Here is a 16691-nt window from a genome sequence, read left to right as displayed (position 1 = left end):
AAGGTGTGAACATAGGCACCTTATATCTTTGTACAGGTCATATTGTTCCTTCTACTTTGATTGTTTTAGAGAAAAATGAATGTTCAGGAAAAATTGCTGCAGTTGAGCAGGGAGAACAAATAGCTACTGTAGATTCCGATACAGCGCTATGGCACAATAGACTTGGGCACACGAGTGAGAAAGGTATGAGAGTACTTCATTCAAAGAAAGTTTTACCAGGTCTAAAATGTGTGAATATGAATTTCTGTGAAAGTTGTGTGTATGGAAAACAAAAGAGAGTGAGTTTTGTAAAGACAGGGAAGGAAAACAAAAAGGAGAAATTAGAGCTTGTGCATACAAATGTATGGGGACTAGCTCAGGTATCTTCCCTTGGTGGCTCTCATTATTATGTTACATTTATTGATGATGCAACTAGAAAAGTATGGGTTTATTTCCTTAGACATAAATCTGATGTATTTCAAACTTTTAAGAAATGGAAATGCTTGGTTGAAAATGAGACTGGTAAAAAATTAAAATGTCTCAGATTTGATAATGGTGGTGAGTATTGCAGTCATGAATTTGAAGATTATTGCTCCACTAATGGTATTCGTAGACAAAAAACTATTCCAAGGACTCCACAGGAAAATGGAGTGGCTGAACGCATGAACAGGACTATAATGGAGTGCGCAAGGAGCATGAGGTTGCATGCTGGGTTGCCCTTACACATGTGGGTGGAGGCTGTCAATACTACAGTATATTTGATTAATAGAGGTCCCTCTACTCCTTTGGGCTGTGGTATTCCAGAGGAAGCATGGACTGGTAAGAAGGTGAGTTATTCTTTTCTCAAGACCTTTGGTTGTGAAGCTTTTTCTCATATAGACTTTGAAAATAGAACCAAGTTAGAAGCTAAATCAAAGAAATGTGTCTTTTTTGGATATGGCATTAATGAATTTGGTTATAGGCTTTGAGATTTTGAAAATCTTAAAATTGTTAGAAGTCAGAATGTCATATTCAATGAGAAAGTGTTGTACAAAGATCTGTTGCAGCAACATGAGAAGAAAGAAATGATTATGTAGTGCTGGATGATACTCCAAAAGCTGATGTTCCAGCCATTCCTCATGATGTGCAACAACTGCAACAAAAAATACCACACACACCAATAAATGTTAGATGATCAACAAGGCAAATTAAACTTCCACAAAGGTTTTCTCCCTCTTTGTATTCTATTTTACTTAGTGATGCTGGTGAACCTGAAAGTTATGATGAAGCTGTGCAGGTGGATACTAAGATTCAGTGGGAGTCTGCAATGAAAGATGAAATGGACTCTTTGCTGAAAAATAAGACATGGGATTTGTGCAAGTTGCTTGTGGGTAAAAAGGCTTTACAGAATAAGTGGGTTTATAGGTTGAAAGAAGAGGAAGGAGGTAAGAAAAGATTTAAGGCCAGGTTAGTTGTAAAAAGATTTGCACAGAAAAAGGGAATTGATTTTGATGAGATATTTTCTCCTGTTGTTAAAATGACTTCTATTCGTACTGTTTTAAGTCTTGTAGCTACTAAAGATTTGTATTTAGAGTAGATGGATGTTAAAACAACCTTTCTTCATGGTGATTTGGATGAAGAAATATATATGGCTCAGCCACAGGGTTTTGAGGTCAAAGGTAAGGAGAACTTAGTGTGCAAATTGAAGAAAAGTTTATATGGCTTGAAGCAAGCACCTCGGCAATGGTATCTAAAATTTGACAGTTTTATGCATGAGCATGGATATAATAGGTGTCATTCATATTATTGTGTTTATTTTAAGAGGTTGGATGATGATAGCTACATTATTTTATGTCTATATGTTGATGATATGCTTATAGCTGGGTCTAACATGGATCATATTAAGGGGCTAAAACACCAGTTAGCACATGCATTTGCTATGAAGGATTTGGGGGCAGCAAAAAAAATCCTTGGTATGAAGATTTGCAGAGATAGGAAGAACAGAACCTTGACGCTATCTCAGGTTGATTATGTTGAGAAGGTGTTGCAACGTTTTTGTATGGAGAATGCTAAATCTGTCAGCACACCTTTACCTAGTCATTTGAAATTGACTAAGGAGATGTGTCCCAAGACATAGGAAGAGGAGGATAAGATGTCCAAGGTACCTTATGCTTCAGCTGTAGGAAGTTTGATGTATGCTATGATATGCACTAGGCCAGATATTGCACATGCAGTGGGAGTCGTTAGCAGGTATATGAGTCATCCTGAATTTGAGCATTGGAATGTTGTCAAGTGGATTCTTAGATATTTGAGAGGGAAATCCAATAAGTGTTTACACTTTGGGGGCTCTACTACTAATTTATAGGGCTATGTTGACTCATATTTGGTAGGGGATATTGATACTAGGCGGAGTACTACAAGTTATGTCTTTACTGTTGGTGGGGCAGCCATGAGCTGGGTTTCTAGGCTATAGAAGATTAATGCTTTATCCACTTCAGAGGCAGAGTATGTTGCTGCTACAGAGGCAACCAAGGAGATGATATGGCTTTAGTTCTTCTTGGAAGAATTGGGACATCCTTAGAAGGATAATTATTTGTTTACAGATAGTCAGAGTGCCATTCATCTTGCTAAGAATTCAGCTCTGCATTCTAAGACCAAACACATATAGTTGTGGTACCATTTCATTCAATCAGTTTTGGAGGATGGACTGTTAAAGCTAGAGAAGATACATACCAATGACATTCCAACAGATATGTTGACAAAGGTTGTAACAAGGGAGAAGCTGAACTCCTCTTCAGCTTCGGTTGGTCTTTTAGACTGAACATGAATAAAAGAACAACAGAGTCTAGGGTGGTTTGATCTTGTGGGAGCCCCATGTGGTCATTGTATTGCTACAGGATCAGTCTCCAAGTGGGAGATTGTTGTTTAGTGCGGAGTCTAATCAGTCCCCAAGTGGGAGATTGTTAGATTGTGGTGACTGATCAGGAAAGTACTGTACATACTTCATAAATAGTGGGGTTAAAATTTTTTTGGGCCATGGCCGACATGGTAGCCGACATATTATAACCGACATATGGCCGACATGTTATAACCCTAAAGTGGTTTAATACTTGTATAAAAGGGCTTAGGGTTGGGTATTTTTCATTATGTTGTGATGCGAAATTGGTTCTTATGGCGATATTGAGCTGTAAGGGATTACGGATTGTAATCAGGTTGTAATCACTGGATTGTAATAAGATCGGACTTGCTGTTTGGTGGACGTAGCCCAGGGATTGGGTGAACCACGTTAAATCTTGGTGCCTTGTGTTCATTTCTATGTGTTCTATTATTTTTTGTTATTGGTTATATTTGTTAGATTATGGTGACTAATCAGGAAAGTACTATACATACTTCATAAATAGTGGGGTTCAAAATTTTTTTGGGCAGTGGCCGACATGGTAGCCAACATATTATGACTGACATATGGCTGACATGTTATAACCCTAAAGCAGTTTAATACTTGTATAAAAGGGCTTAGAGTTGGGTATTTTTCATTATGTTGTGATGCGAAATTGGTTCTTGTGGCGGTATTGAGCTGTAAGAGATTACGAATTGTAATCATCGGATTGTAATAAGATCAGACTTGCTGTTTGGTGGACGTAGCCCAAGGATTGGGTGAACCACGTTAAATCTTGGTGCCTTGTGTTCATTTCTATGTGTTCTATTATTTTCTGTTATTGGTTATATTTGCATGTAGTTTTTATTTTTGTCCGTGGTTTATCCTAACATAGGAAACCCACCATCTGCTCACTAAACTAGGTTTAAGCTGATTGGAAGGCACATTTATTGGTAGAATATTCCAAAAACACATTTTCCTATGAGCTAATGGATGGAGACACCCATGATGATCAATACAAAGTGGTGGATAACATCATCTACTATAAGAATAAAATATTTTTAGTGCAAGAATCCAAAATGAAGCAGAAAATATTGAAGGAGGTACATGACTCACCCTTGGTAGGACACCAGGGCTTCCTCAAAATGTACATATGTCACAGGGAGAGGTTTTCATGGAAAGGACTTAAATGAGATGTATTGCAATATGTAAGAGAGTGTGCAGTCTACTAGTAGAACAAATCCAAACATACTCTACCTTCCAAGTTACTGCAACCTCTGCGAATTCCAAAATAGAAGTGGGAAAGTATCTCAATGGATTTCATAACTAGACTTCCCAAGGTGAAAAAAAAAGATTGTATCTTCATGGTGGTTGAAATATTGACAAAGTACACACATTTCTTCACCATCCCCTCAGATTTTTAGGCTACACAAGTTATTGATTTGTTTTTTAGAGAAGTCTTTCGTCTACATGGGCTACCCTGAAACATTGTCGGTGATTAGGATGGGTGATTCATCAATATTTTTTGGATAGAACTATTTCAGATGGAAGGGATAAAATTGTCACCAAGTACTAGTTACCACCCTCAGAGAGACAAACAAGTAGAGATTGTGAACAAGTGGCTCGAAGGTTACCTTCAAAACTATGTTTCAACACAACAATGGGCATGGGTCAAATGGATACACCTAGGGGAATATTGTTACAATACCACATACCACATGTCCATTAGAATGGCACCATTCAAAGCTCTACATGGGTATGAACCCCTTTCTTTCATTGACACAGTTCTGGGTGATAGTTGCACATCGAGGGTGAGGGACTGGCTTTAGGAGGGATAGGACATCCTTAGATGCCTGAAGGAAAACTTACAACGAGCACACAACCAATAGAAGATGTATGCCAATAGACATTGAATGGGGAGGAGTTTCAAAATAGGGGACTTGGTCTATCTCAGGCTCCAACCATATCGATAATCCTCATTGAAAGAAAAGGGAAAAGAAAAATTGAAGTCATGATTTTATGGCCTTATTGTGTAGTTCGTCGCATTGGTGAAGTCACCTATGAGCTAGAACTTCTAAAGGGAAGCTGTATTCATAATATTTTTCATGTTTTCTCTTTGAAGAAGGCCATGGGGCAGAATGTCATGGTAGCCACAAACCTTTTTCTGCTCAATAAAGAAGGAAAGCTCATATTGGAACCAACCAAAATTGTCAAAGTATGTGAGAAGACCTTGCAAAACCACACGATGAAGAAATATTTGGTGCTTTGGAAAGACTTGCATTGGATGATGCAACATGGGAGGGTGAGCACATTCTTCAGCACCTAACATTACATTTTCTTGAAGAAAAGCAAAACTTGGGTGGGAGGACTATAATGTTCCAATTATAAAATAAATCATTAATCAAACTATTGTTAATGGGCTAATTGATTTAATATATCTTGGACCCATTTTTGTTTTGTTTTCGTAGTTTGTGTTTCTATTAGCTATCTTTATACACCCTTGAAAAGTTTTCCTCGATAGGTATTTAAGCATAGCTAGTAGGTATTCATTAGCTATGCTTTTTGGGATTATTTCTTTGTACTACAAATTCTTGTTGGAGTTCCTTGTCATTCAACCCTCACCCTATTCCATCACCTATAACACTTTGCTCGAATGAGGCAAATCAGAGCACCATCTTTTGGAAAATACTAATTGAAGGTTATTTGTTTTTCAATCTCCATTAATGTTTGGTTCTATTTGATGAATTTTCGTCTTGAAGTTATAGTGGCATTACTAGATACTCCCCCTCCATCCGTACACTACCCATTAATTTGGTCTCCATTCTGCACTGCATTGTATCCCTATTCCACCACCATATACATTATCTCCCTCTACTATCATACAATCAATTTGGTGCACAACCATCATACCTATTCCATTACTGTATGACTACCACTATTGACAACTTGGCCTCCTCCATCATTCTACAACTTCCCATCAATATGTACGACCATCTATCATTGACTGTACAACCTTCCCTAACTTCTATCATATGTCCATAATACCATATGGCCTTAGCAACACCTTTGCCCCATCATACATTTAGATATTGTATGACTAGCATTCTACTCTTATACAACCTCATCCTAGACATCGTACGACTAGCTCAGTTGCATTGTACAACCAATACCATTACTATGTATGGCCATATCAGATATCATACGCTCTCCATATCACACCCTCCAACTACTTGATAGGAATGAATTAAGATATAATGGAAGTCTTTTCTTCTCTAGGGTTGAAACATTACAATAAGCTATGAAAAAGGTTGTAAATTCCTAAAAAACATGGGTTATCATGAACAAGGATCCCTAAATGGTGATAGGAAATCTCTTTTAGAACCCTTAAGTCACACCAAGGGACAAAAAAACAAACACACTACTAGTTTAGGCTTTGGGCTAGAGGATGAATTACCAAGGTTTGATAGAAGGGCCTCCATGACAAGAGAATTAGAGGATGATGATCCACCCCTTGCTACTTCCACTCTTTTAGAAGAAGACTTCACACCTTCCACTCTCCTTCTTTGGGGAGAAGTATTGTGAGATTGTTGCAAGCATGAATGTTGATGATATTCCTATGGGGGAGTGTTGTAGATATATTACTATGATAATATGTTACATTCATGACTGAGTTTGTCATTGATGTCAACGTAGCAATTTCCTGTGATATCTGACAGAAGATCAACCTAAAGATCAAGTTTGTACAGATGGCTAGTTGAGTATTATAACTATCTGAGGTTATGGGAGATACTTTTGAGTATTTGGTATATGCAGTTAATGTCAGAAGAAGAAATGATAAGTATAGAAGAAGTTATGTAAGTTTTGGTGATGTTTGTTCTGAGATAGAGTTTATAGAGGCATGTTCTGCTAAACTTGTTATATCGCTTAGCAAAGTTGAGATTCTGAGGAACAAGGTTGAGGACATGAAGAAGGCATGTTTTTGATAATGTGGCTAAGATCTCTAGTCATAATATTACTTGTACAAAAAGATATTCAAGTTGCAAGGCAGAAGATTAATGTTATTACTAAGTGTAACATGTTCTTAATGTGCTCCTATAATAATTAATTGAGAAGGTCTAATAGCTGACTTAGGAAATTATTTTGAGGACTCGATATAAAGGAAGGACATTTTCCTTTATCATGAGATGTGATATATGACATGTTTTGATTGATGATGAGTGACAATAAGAGTTGAATGCGAAGTTGAGCAGTGCAGTGCGGAAGTGAAGGAAACTTCATTACCAAGGTTTTGCTAAGTGATCTAAGGTTTGATACTTGGATTTGAGGTTCATGAACTAGTTTACATGGTTTGATAGTAATTGGTTCATTTGACAGAACAAAGGTAAGAAGAACATAACAGTAAATTACATGTTTAAGCAGTGAGCTTTTCTTTTAGTTGAAATTGCATGTGTGGGCAGTGGGCTCATCTTGCATACATTGTACTACAAGTCCTAACTGGGTTAGAATCTCATAATAGAGATTCAAAGTCTCCTAATGGGGATTCTATGTACTAAATATTATAATAGACTCCAAACAGGGTCCATCCTTTAACAAGGAACATTTATATTAGTACATCATCTTGTGGGCATCATTCCCAGGGGGTTTTCCCTCTAATCAAGGGTTGCTCTAGTCAACATATCTAGTGTAATTATCTATATGAATTTAATTATGGTTCCTATTTTACTTTGGTTGAATGGTTAAGTTTTTTTAAAGAAGATGAATGTTTTAATTATCAGATAATTGATTCACCCCCTATTGTTTCTAACAAGAAGCACCAATGATCACTGGTAATGATGCTAAAGCTTCTATTGGTATAATCTAACCATTGTTGTCTATTAGTTTCAACCACTTAGACATTTATAAGGAAGAGTCAAACGGTCATCACTGTGACTGCGATACTCTATATAGGTCACATCATGTACATAAGAAAGTATGTACTCAACTCTATCTAGGAGCCGAGTAAGTGTATGGTCACCGAGTATTTTTTTATACGAGCTGAGCTCAATAGATACTGAGCAAGTTTCAACCATACAAGTACCAAATTACATAGTGTGTGTCAAGCATAGTACAAACAAAGAAAAAATAATGCCAAGTGTCAAAAAATAGTAAAGGTTGAGCAATGTAGAGTTTGCATAAAAGTAAGAAATGGAACATACTTTGAGGTAACACATTTTTGAGCTGATGTGGAAGGAAAATTTAATATTTGTAGAGGTTGTTATTGAGAGTTTAAGCATTAATAACATGGACTACATATCCCTATGTTGTGCGATCAATGATTCAGATGGAGAAGCTATTATGGAAGGATCTAGAAAACTCTTTAAATAGAAAATATATCAACCTAGATCAAGATGCATGTGTAGGAGTGAGCAAGAGCAAGAGTAGAGAAGTGTATGCATGTAAACAAGGAGTAATATGCAAGTGAAGGATCGAGATAAGATCATAAGTTAGTGAAAGGGTTCTATTATCACTTAACAGAGCAAGTGGCATATTCAAAGAAGTGAAGTCAAAGGAGAAGACAAGTTTACCAGACTAGAGGAGAGGATCAATTAGCAAGGAGGAGACTTGAAATCAACTTACATAGAAAATCAAGAGTCAGGTACTAAATTAGTTCGAACCAACTTGAATCATGGTAAATCTCTTAATAGAGTGGTCTTAATAGATCTTTGTAAATCTCCTAATAGATTCCTTACTTTTTTTTAAGTGTTAAATCCTCTAAGAAGGTGACTTTTTTTTAAGTGTTAAATCCTCTAAGAAGGTGAGACCTAATAGTCTCTTAAGCTTTTAACAAGGCAGATCCCTCATAGAGTAGATCACATTTTATGATCAAACATTGTAACCATAATAGGTTAGCTTTATTACTGTAGTAGTGAAGATTTGTGGGTGTCTTCCCCACCCCAGCTTTACCTTCACCTTGGATGGTTTCTGGGTAACAAATATTGTGTTGTATTTATTTTCATGCATTTGATAGATTAGATTTACATGTTACAACAAGTTATCATTACAAGTTTTACATGAAAAAGTTTACTAATAGATGTGGATGAATTGGTGAAAAGTTCAAAGTGTTTAAGATTCTGATTCATCCCCCCTCTCAGTATCTTGTTTATTCTTTTTATACCTCAATTAGTCAACAATTGGTATCAGAGCATTAGTCCTCTAAAGAGAAGTTTAATCACTTGGAGATGGAGGCTTATAATCTGGACAAGGTTATTGACAATTAGGCTATTAACATCCAAATCATACTACAGAAACATGAGAAAGCAGGACAAGATATGAAGGATTCCCTAAAAACAAGAAAGGAAATTGCTATCTAGATAAAACAATTTTCTTATGAAGAAGTTGATATTGAAGGACTATTTGAATCAATCAATCCAAATGAAAAATCATTTGTAGATATACTTGAAAAGAATAAAATCCCAAATGAAGAAATTAGAGGCCTCATAAGAGAAAATTAAATCTAATCAGTAAGATTATGTGAAGTGAATAAACAAAAGAAGAAAGATGAATAAGATAAGACTATAAATGAGGAAGACAAAAGAGTAATGGCTATCCAACTTGAAGAAAGAATATTAGATGTGTAGAACCTCACAAACACACAACTAGATATGATGAATCAACTAATACTTGAAAATCAAGAATTGAATCACAAGGATGTGGAAATTACAAATCTCAAATCACAGAAGGACATACCTAAGAATGAACTAAGAAAGAATCTATGGAGAAATTCAACAAACCTAAAGAGGCAATGAAGTACTTTGAAGAACTTATGAAGCCATCTAGTTCTTCTGATGGGTCAGGACATTCATACATTGAGAAAGGAGAATCATCCATGAATGGAGAATTGAGGAATGCAAAGACAAAGGACAAAAAAATATGCTATCACTATGGAAAACTTAGTCATATTGCAAATATCCATCGAAGCAAACATGGCATGCAAAATTCCAAACCTAGGCTTATTGATTACTATTTTAACTACAAGAAACAAGGTCATCAAATACATGAGTGTAGGTCAAGAATGAGGAATACATCTACTACACCAAGATTTGAAGGATACTACAATAATTTACAAAAGTGTGGGCATAAAGCACATGAATGTAGATCACAAAAAAAAACTTACTAGACAAAATAGAGGAAGAATTATGCACCTAATAATACAATTCCAAATGTCACAAGTTTGGACATCTAAGAAAAAATTGCAAGAATCAAGTACATTCAACAAATTAGACAAAAGACAAAGGCAAAGGAAAAGTAGACATTGAGCTAGTTAGGAAAGAAATGAATCAAAAATAGAAAAAGAGAATAGAAGATGGAAATAGTGGAGAAAATGGAGTTGAGGTCACCCAATCCAATGGAGAAGGTGATCATGTCATCTCATACTAAGCAAGAAAGGTATGTATGGAACTGTATATTTAATCGATATATCATACATTAGTTCCTTACATGAAATGTACCAAAGTTTATATCTACATATATAAAAATGTATAAGAACAAATTTATGAAGGGTTTCTGAGCATCAGTAAAATTGTGTATGTTGACTAAGCATTGTGATATAGACCGAGTGAAATGATAGAGACCAAGTGATATGAAAGAGACTGAGCTATAAAGTAAAAGTATCAAACAAGATAGTTGGATTCATCTACCTAGGTACACAATATTAATGGATACCCTAAATCAATTAAAAGAAGGTACATATAAAATTTTGAAGACATTATCTCATACCTTGCATACATATTTTTGAGAGCATAGAGTGGTTTGGCAATTTGGGCGATGCGTAAAAGATTTCAAGAGTAATCTAAACAAAAATATTGAGTAAGTGGAGATTTGAATTATGCTAAGTAACTTAGAGAAGGAAAAACTTAAAACCTTAACAATGAACATGACAAATTCATCAACTGCTAGAGGTTAGTAGAATTCAACTAGTGAAGAGTAACACTTGTCCTCCACCAAAATTTTGTGCTATTCCAAAAATTGTGAGGAAAGGAGATTTAATGGGTGTGCTATCATCAATACCACCTAAAGTCATTATGATCCATGATGTCATAAATTGTTACGTGTAAAATTAGAGAAGTAGGAGACTATGAGATTAGAGAAGCATATGAGAAGTTGTGTAATGAAGGAATCTTGAAGGATGAATTCAAAGTTGTTGAAAGGAAAGGGTTAATTTGTGCCATATAATTTTTGAAGAATTTCAAGATTAAATGGATTAAAGTTGTTTTGAGTAGAATCCATGACATAAAGTACTGTTTATAGAATGGACCCATAGAGGTCATAAATAAAATGATTCATAGGGTTACAAGCTATCCAACCCTAGACAAGAAGAAAACCATGCAATGGATGAGTTGAGAGAAAGTTGAGGCAAATACTGGAGTTGAGTGGAATGGATGAAGTCTATCCATTGCAAACATTTCTGATCCACTAATTGAATTTGCAGTGAGGGTTATAGCTCAAAAATTCTACCAATCAAGAAGATTGAAAAGTGTGCCATGTCTGGTTGTGGATCAAGAATGGAAGATAGTGATGAAGGATCATGAATATGATCTTTCAAAGCTACAAAGACTACAACTTATAGAGAATATTTCATCTATAAGGAAAGAAAAGAATTCAATTGTAAGTTTGGATCCCTCATTGTATATATTTTCTTTTATATCCAGAAGTATTTTCCTAGTGTTGGTGATATTGGTTGGGAACAAGAAAAACTAGTGACAAGATAGATTAATGAGTACATTACTTGATTGGAAGAAAATTTTGAGAATGTAACAGATGCTTATTTTGATGAATTCAAGAAAAAGGATAAAAATAAGGATGAGAATACTAGAAGATTTCATCACAAGGTACTACTGTGACATATGTTTTCTTGTAGATACAGACAACACTTTTGTGCAGGTAATGAAGCTGAGGAAGGCTTGGTTACAAATTTTTGACTATGAAATAGATAGTGACATAGTAAGTGCAAACATTAAAGCATTGTTGAATGAAGAGATAGATGTTGAGGTTGAACCTTTTAGGAGATATAAGGAAGTTAAAGCAAGAATAACTATAAATATCAAGATTTATTCTAAGGAAAAGAAAAGGGAAAAAATGATTGAAGATCTAGAAGCAAAATTGGGCACCCTAGGCAAGGGAAAGGAACCATTATAGTTGACATGAGGTCTTGGAGAAGATGAGGAAAAAGAAAATGGTGAAAAGGAAGATGTAGAAATAGAAGGAGACAAGGCTAAAGCTCTAGGTGTTGTCACTATACCAAGAAAGAAGGCTCAAGGAACCAAGAAAAATCCATTAGTAATACCCCTCTCTCCTCCACCACCAAATAAGTCGAGGACTAAGGTAGCTGCTAATGCTGAGCAGTCTACAAAACAAAGAATAATAGAGACTACAGAGCCTGGTACCCCTAGGGAAAAGATAAGAATATTGGTTAGAGGACCACCTAAAGGGCTATCTATATCTATTGAAGATGTATGTGCAAATCTACAAGGATATTTAGGATTATCTAATTTTAGACTTGTAAAATATGATACATTGAATAATGTTGATCAAACCAAAATTGAGGAGGCTATGAATGATATGATTACTAATCATAATTTAGCTCCTAATGAAATTGAGAAGAAAATACCAAAGGATTTATTTGATAGATTAGAAAGAAGATAGTAGTAGGTAGAGGTAGAAGAGAAAAAGATAAGGACTGACACATTAGTGATAGTCATGCTTGATCTATCTCAAGATCAAGAGGGCACATTTTTGGAAAAGTACAAGAGTAGATTTGTTCCTAAGTACATAATATTTTTGATCTTATAGAATAAAATGGAAGTTGTAGCATAGAAAGATGAATTTCTTTGGAAAATCATTTATGGATTATCAATCAATGTAGAAAAGTCAAAAAATGTAAACACCAAAGATGATTACAATAGTGGAGAAAGTTCAAGTGTGCCTAGTCCATAAGGTAACATGTCACTAGTACATGCTGACACCCCTGACACTCCAAAGATCGAGCAGTCAAGACTCACAGAAATAAAGGTAAGAATTGAGGCAAAATACACTGATGTAGATAGTAAGATTGTTTCAGCACCTCATATTGAGGAAAATAAAGATTCAAGTAAATTTGAACCAAGTGCAACCATTTTTGTCTCAAGCATTGATGCACAAGCATGACCAAGTGGTGAAAATCCTTCACCAACTCTCAAAGAAATGTTGAGCAATAACACTCCTTCACCAGGCAAATGGAGAACAAAAAAGATGTTTCACCAAATATTGAAGTTAGTATGGATGAAATAATTGAGATGCCATAATTGGATTTGGAAAAGCTCACCATGGAGTAAACAATTTTGCTACAAGAAGTTTTGGCAAAGAATAAAAGGCAAGAAGAGCTAAAGAGAGAGTTGAAGCAAAAGGAATTACTATATGATGTGAAGAATATTTTTGTTGATGCTTTTGACATTCAAAATTTTGATGAAGAAACTCCAATCATCAACCAACTTGTAAATATAGTTGATCAAGTCAATGCTAGTAATATGGAGTCAAATGAGAAATTAATGGATTGGTCTACAAGAAGATTTGAGACCAAGGCTATGGACAAATTTTCCATAACCATTGTTAAGTAGAAAGTGAAATTACAAGAATAAGTATAGGTTATGAAAAAAATAATACAAAAGGTACAACATTTGTATGACATTTTGTCAAATGTTCCAAGATTCACAAATGACATCCAGATAAAAATAAACCAAATTCAAGCTGAGATGAAGAGATCCATCAGTATTATTTTAGAGCTATTAGGATCAAGTATTGATCATTACAATAATTTATTGAATGCTCAAGGCACATTGGATAAGCTATAATCAACTGAAAACAATATGAGATCCAAATTGATCTCTATTCAAGAAATGGTGATACCTCATTTGGAGGTCCTGTAGAGCGAGATGTAGTCAGCCTAGGATCTTATCTAAGAAGATCATAATCTTACAATTACTAATAATTTAATTGATTTAGTTGCAAGGCTATAGTTGTAGAATAATATTTTGGAAGTAGACAAAACCACATGAGATTATGCACTGTCTATGATCACCAGAGTTCACAAGACATTCATTGACAAATATGGATTACTTCCAACAATTCAACCCCAACAGTAGTGACATAAAGTGTTAAATAACAAGGGGCAAATAGACTTGATAATGGGGAAATATATTTGAATAAGGGTGATATGAATGTGTTATTCATTTTACATTGTTTATTCATAATTCATTTGCATAAGTCATAAGACTTAGGGTTAGAGCTCATTATTAGATTGTATTGTACAACAAAGTGTTTTTCCCACTAATGTCAAAGGGGGAGATTTTTGGTATCTCTAACCATTGTTGTCTATTAATGTCAACCACTTAGTCATTTACAAGGCAGAGTTAGATGGTCATCACTTCAAACAAGCTACTCTATATAGGCTGAGTCATGTACATAAGCAAGTTTGTACTAAGCTCTATAGAAGCTGAGTAAATGTATGGTCACTGAATATTTTTCTATATGAGCCGAGCTTAATAGAGACCAAGAAATTTTCAAGCATACAAGTACAAAATTACACAGTGGGTGCCAAGCATAGTACAAATTGAAGAAAAACAATACTGAGTGTCAGATAATAGTAAAGGCGGAGCAATGAAAAGTTTACATTAAAGTCATAAATGGAAAATATTTTTAGGTAACATCTTTTCAAACCAACATGGAAGGAAAATTTAATCTTTTTAGAGGTTGTTACTAAGAGTTTATGTGGTAATGACATGGATTACATATCCCTATGTTGTGCGATCAATGATTTAAATGGAGAGGCTATTATGGAAGGATCTAGAAAACTCTTTATGAAACTCTTTAAATAGAAAATATTTTGACCTAGAATAGGATGCATGTGCGAGAATGAGCAAGACCAATAGTGGAAAAGTATATTCATATGAACAAGGAGTAATATGCAAGTGAAGGATCAGGATCATATCCGAAATTAGTGAAAGGGTTCTATTATCACTTGACATAGCAAGTGACCTATTCAAAGAAGTGAAGTGAAAGGGGAAAGAAAGTTTATCAAATCAAAGGAGAGGATCAATTAGCAAGGAGAAGACTTGAAATCTACTTACAAAAAAAACTGAGAGTCAAGTAGTGAATTAGTTCTAATTGACTTGAATCAAGGTAAATATCTTAACATAGTGGTCTTAATAGATCTTTTTAAATCTCCCAACAGAGTTCTTACTTTGTTGTAAGTGTTAAATCCTCTAACAATGTGATACCTAGTAGTCTCTTAAGATTTTAATGGGGTAGGCCCCTCATAGGGTAGATCACATTTTATGATTAAACATTGTAATCATTATAGGTTAACTTTATTACTGCAATAACAAAGATTTGTGGGTGTCATCCTCAACCTAGTTTTACCTTCACCTTGTAGGGTTTTTGGTTAACAAATATTGTGTTATGTGTTTATTTCCAAGCATGTGATAGATCAGATTTACATGTTACAGGTAAGTTATCATTACAAGTTTTACATGCACAAGTTTACTGATAGATGTGAATGAAATGGTGCAAAGTTTAAAGTGTTTAAGATTATGAATCACCCCCCCTTCTCAGGATCTTGCTTATCTTATTTATACCTCCACTAGTCAACAACTTCTATATCTAGACAATATGACTCTAATGAATTTGATAATGAAGATCATAATAGGGGTAGAATCAAAGAAAACATTATTTGACTGCTAGCCTAGAATCATAGTACTACTTTTGGTGAATATGAATGGGAATCTCTCTCTAAGGACACTTGTGAGTTAGGAGAGGGTGTCATATATGCCTATGTCACCCAATCCAACCTAGCTAACAAGTCTAGTCTACGGTCTAACGAGTTTGGCTCACACTTTGCTTTAGTAGATTGTGCTAATTCCTTTAGGTCTCCTCCTCATTTGGATCCCTTTGGAGATTTCTATATGGAATCAACTTCTCTTGTCACCAGAGATAATTCCTTCTACATCAACAATCTCAATGCTTCCACTTCCCTCTCACTCATACTGCTCAATCTCATAAACTAGTTTGTTCAACACCAAAGATCAGAGCTACCATCTTTTCAAAACTACTATGACATTGTCTGCTACCTAAATGCCATTGAACCTGTGGTGTCTTCCACTAGAGAACCAATGATTAACATGATAGAGATAAATATCAAGTACCTCAATCACAAAATAAAGAAAAAAAAGCATTCAGATGATGAAAACTACCTTGCGGCAGTGTTTGAACCTCAAAACAGTAAAAATAAAGATGCATCCAAGGGTGAAAACCTCTTTGAGGTGCCCAAGGATGAGGTGCTTGGTAGTCTATCAAGCTATTTTCATGATAGATCTTTGGTTCTCATTGAACCTACACATCCTATCAATCTTGATAAGAGTCTCCTAAGTTTATTCATGTGGCTCAATCATTATCAGCTAAGGAAAAAGAGAAGTTCTCTAAGTTCTTTCAAGAAAAGAAGATAAAATTTGCATGGACTTATTCAGACATGCTTTGCTTAAAAATAGATCTTATCATGCATCACCTATCTATTCCTCCTAGTGCTAGACCCATCAAGAAAAAAATGAGAAAAATGCACCCTCATGTGGCATTACTACTAAAAGTCAAACTTGAAAAAATGCTAAGTGCAAACTTCATTTGAGCTATTGACTATGAAAAATGGATATCGAACATTTTACCTATCAAAAAACATGATAAATCCATTCATGCATGCACACATTTTTGTGATTTGAACAAGGCATGCCCTAAGGATGATTTTCCACTTCCTAACATAGACATGATAATGGAAATGACTACGGATTATGAAATG

The sequence above is a fragment of the Cupressus sempervirens genome, chromosome 5 (assembly GCF_028749045.1).
Source record: "Cupressus sempervirens isolate cs-2001-9-10 chromosome 5, ASM2874904v1, whole genome shotgun sequence".
NCBI classification, from domain to species: Eukaryota; Viridiplantae; Streptophyta; class Pinopsida; order Cupressales; family Cupressaceae; genus Cupressus; species Cupressus sempervirens.
The sequence above is the reverse complement of the archived record's forward strand: the minus strand, read 5'-3'. Positions refer to the sequence as shown.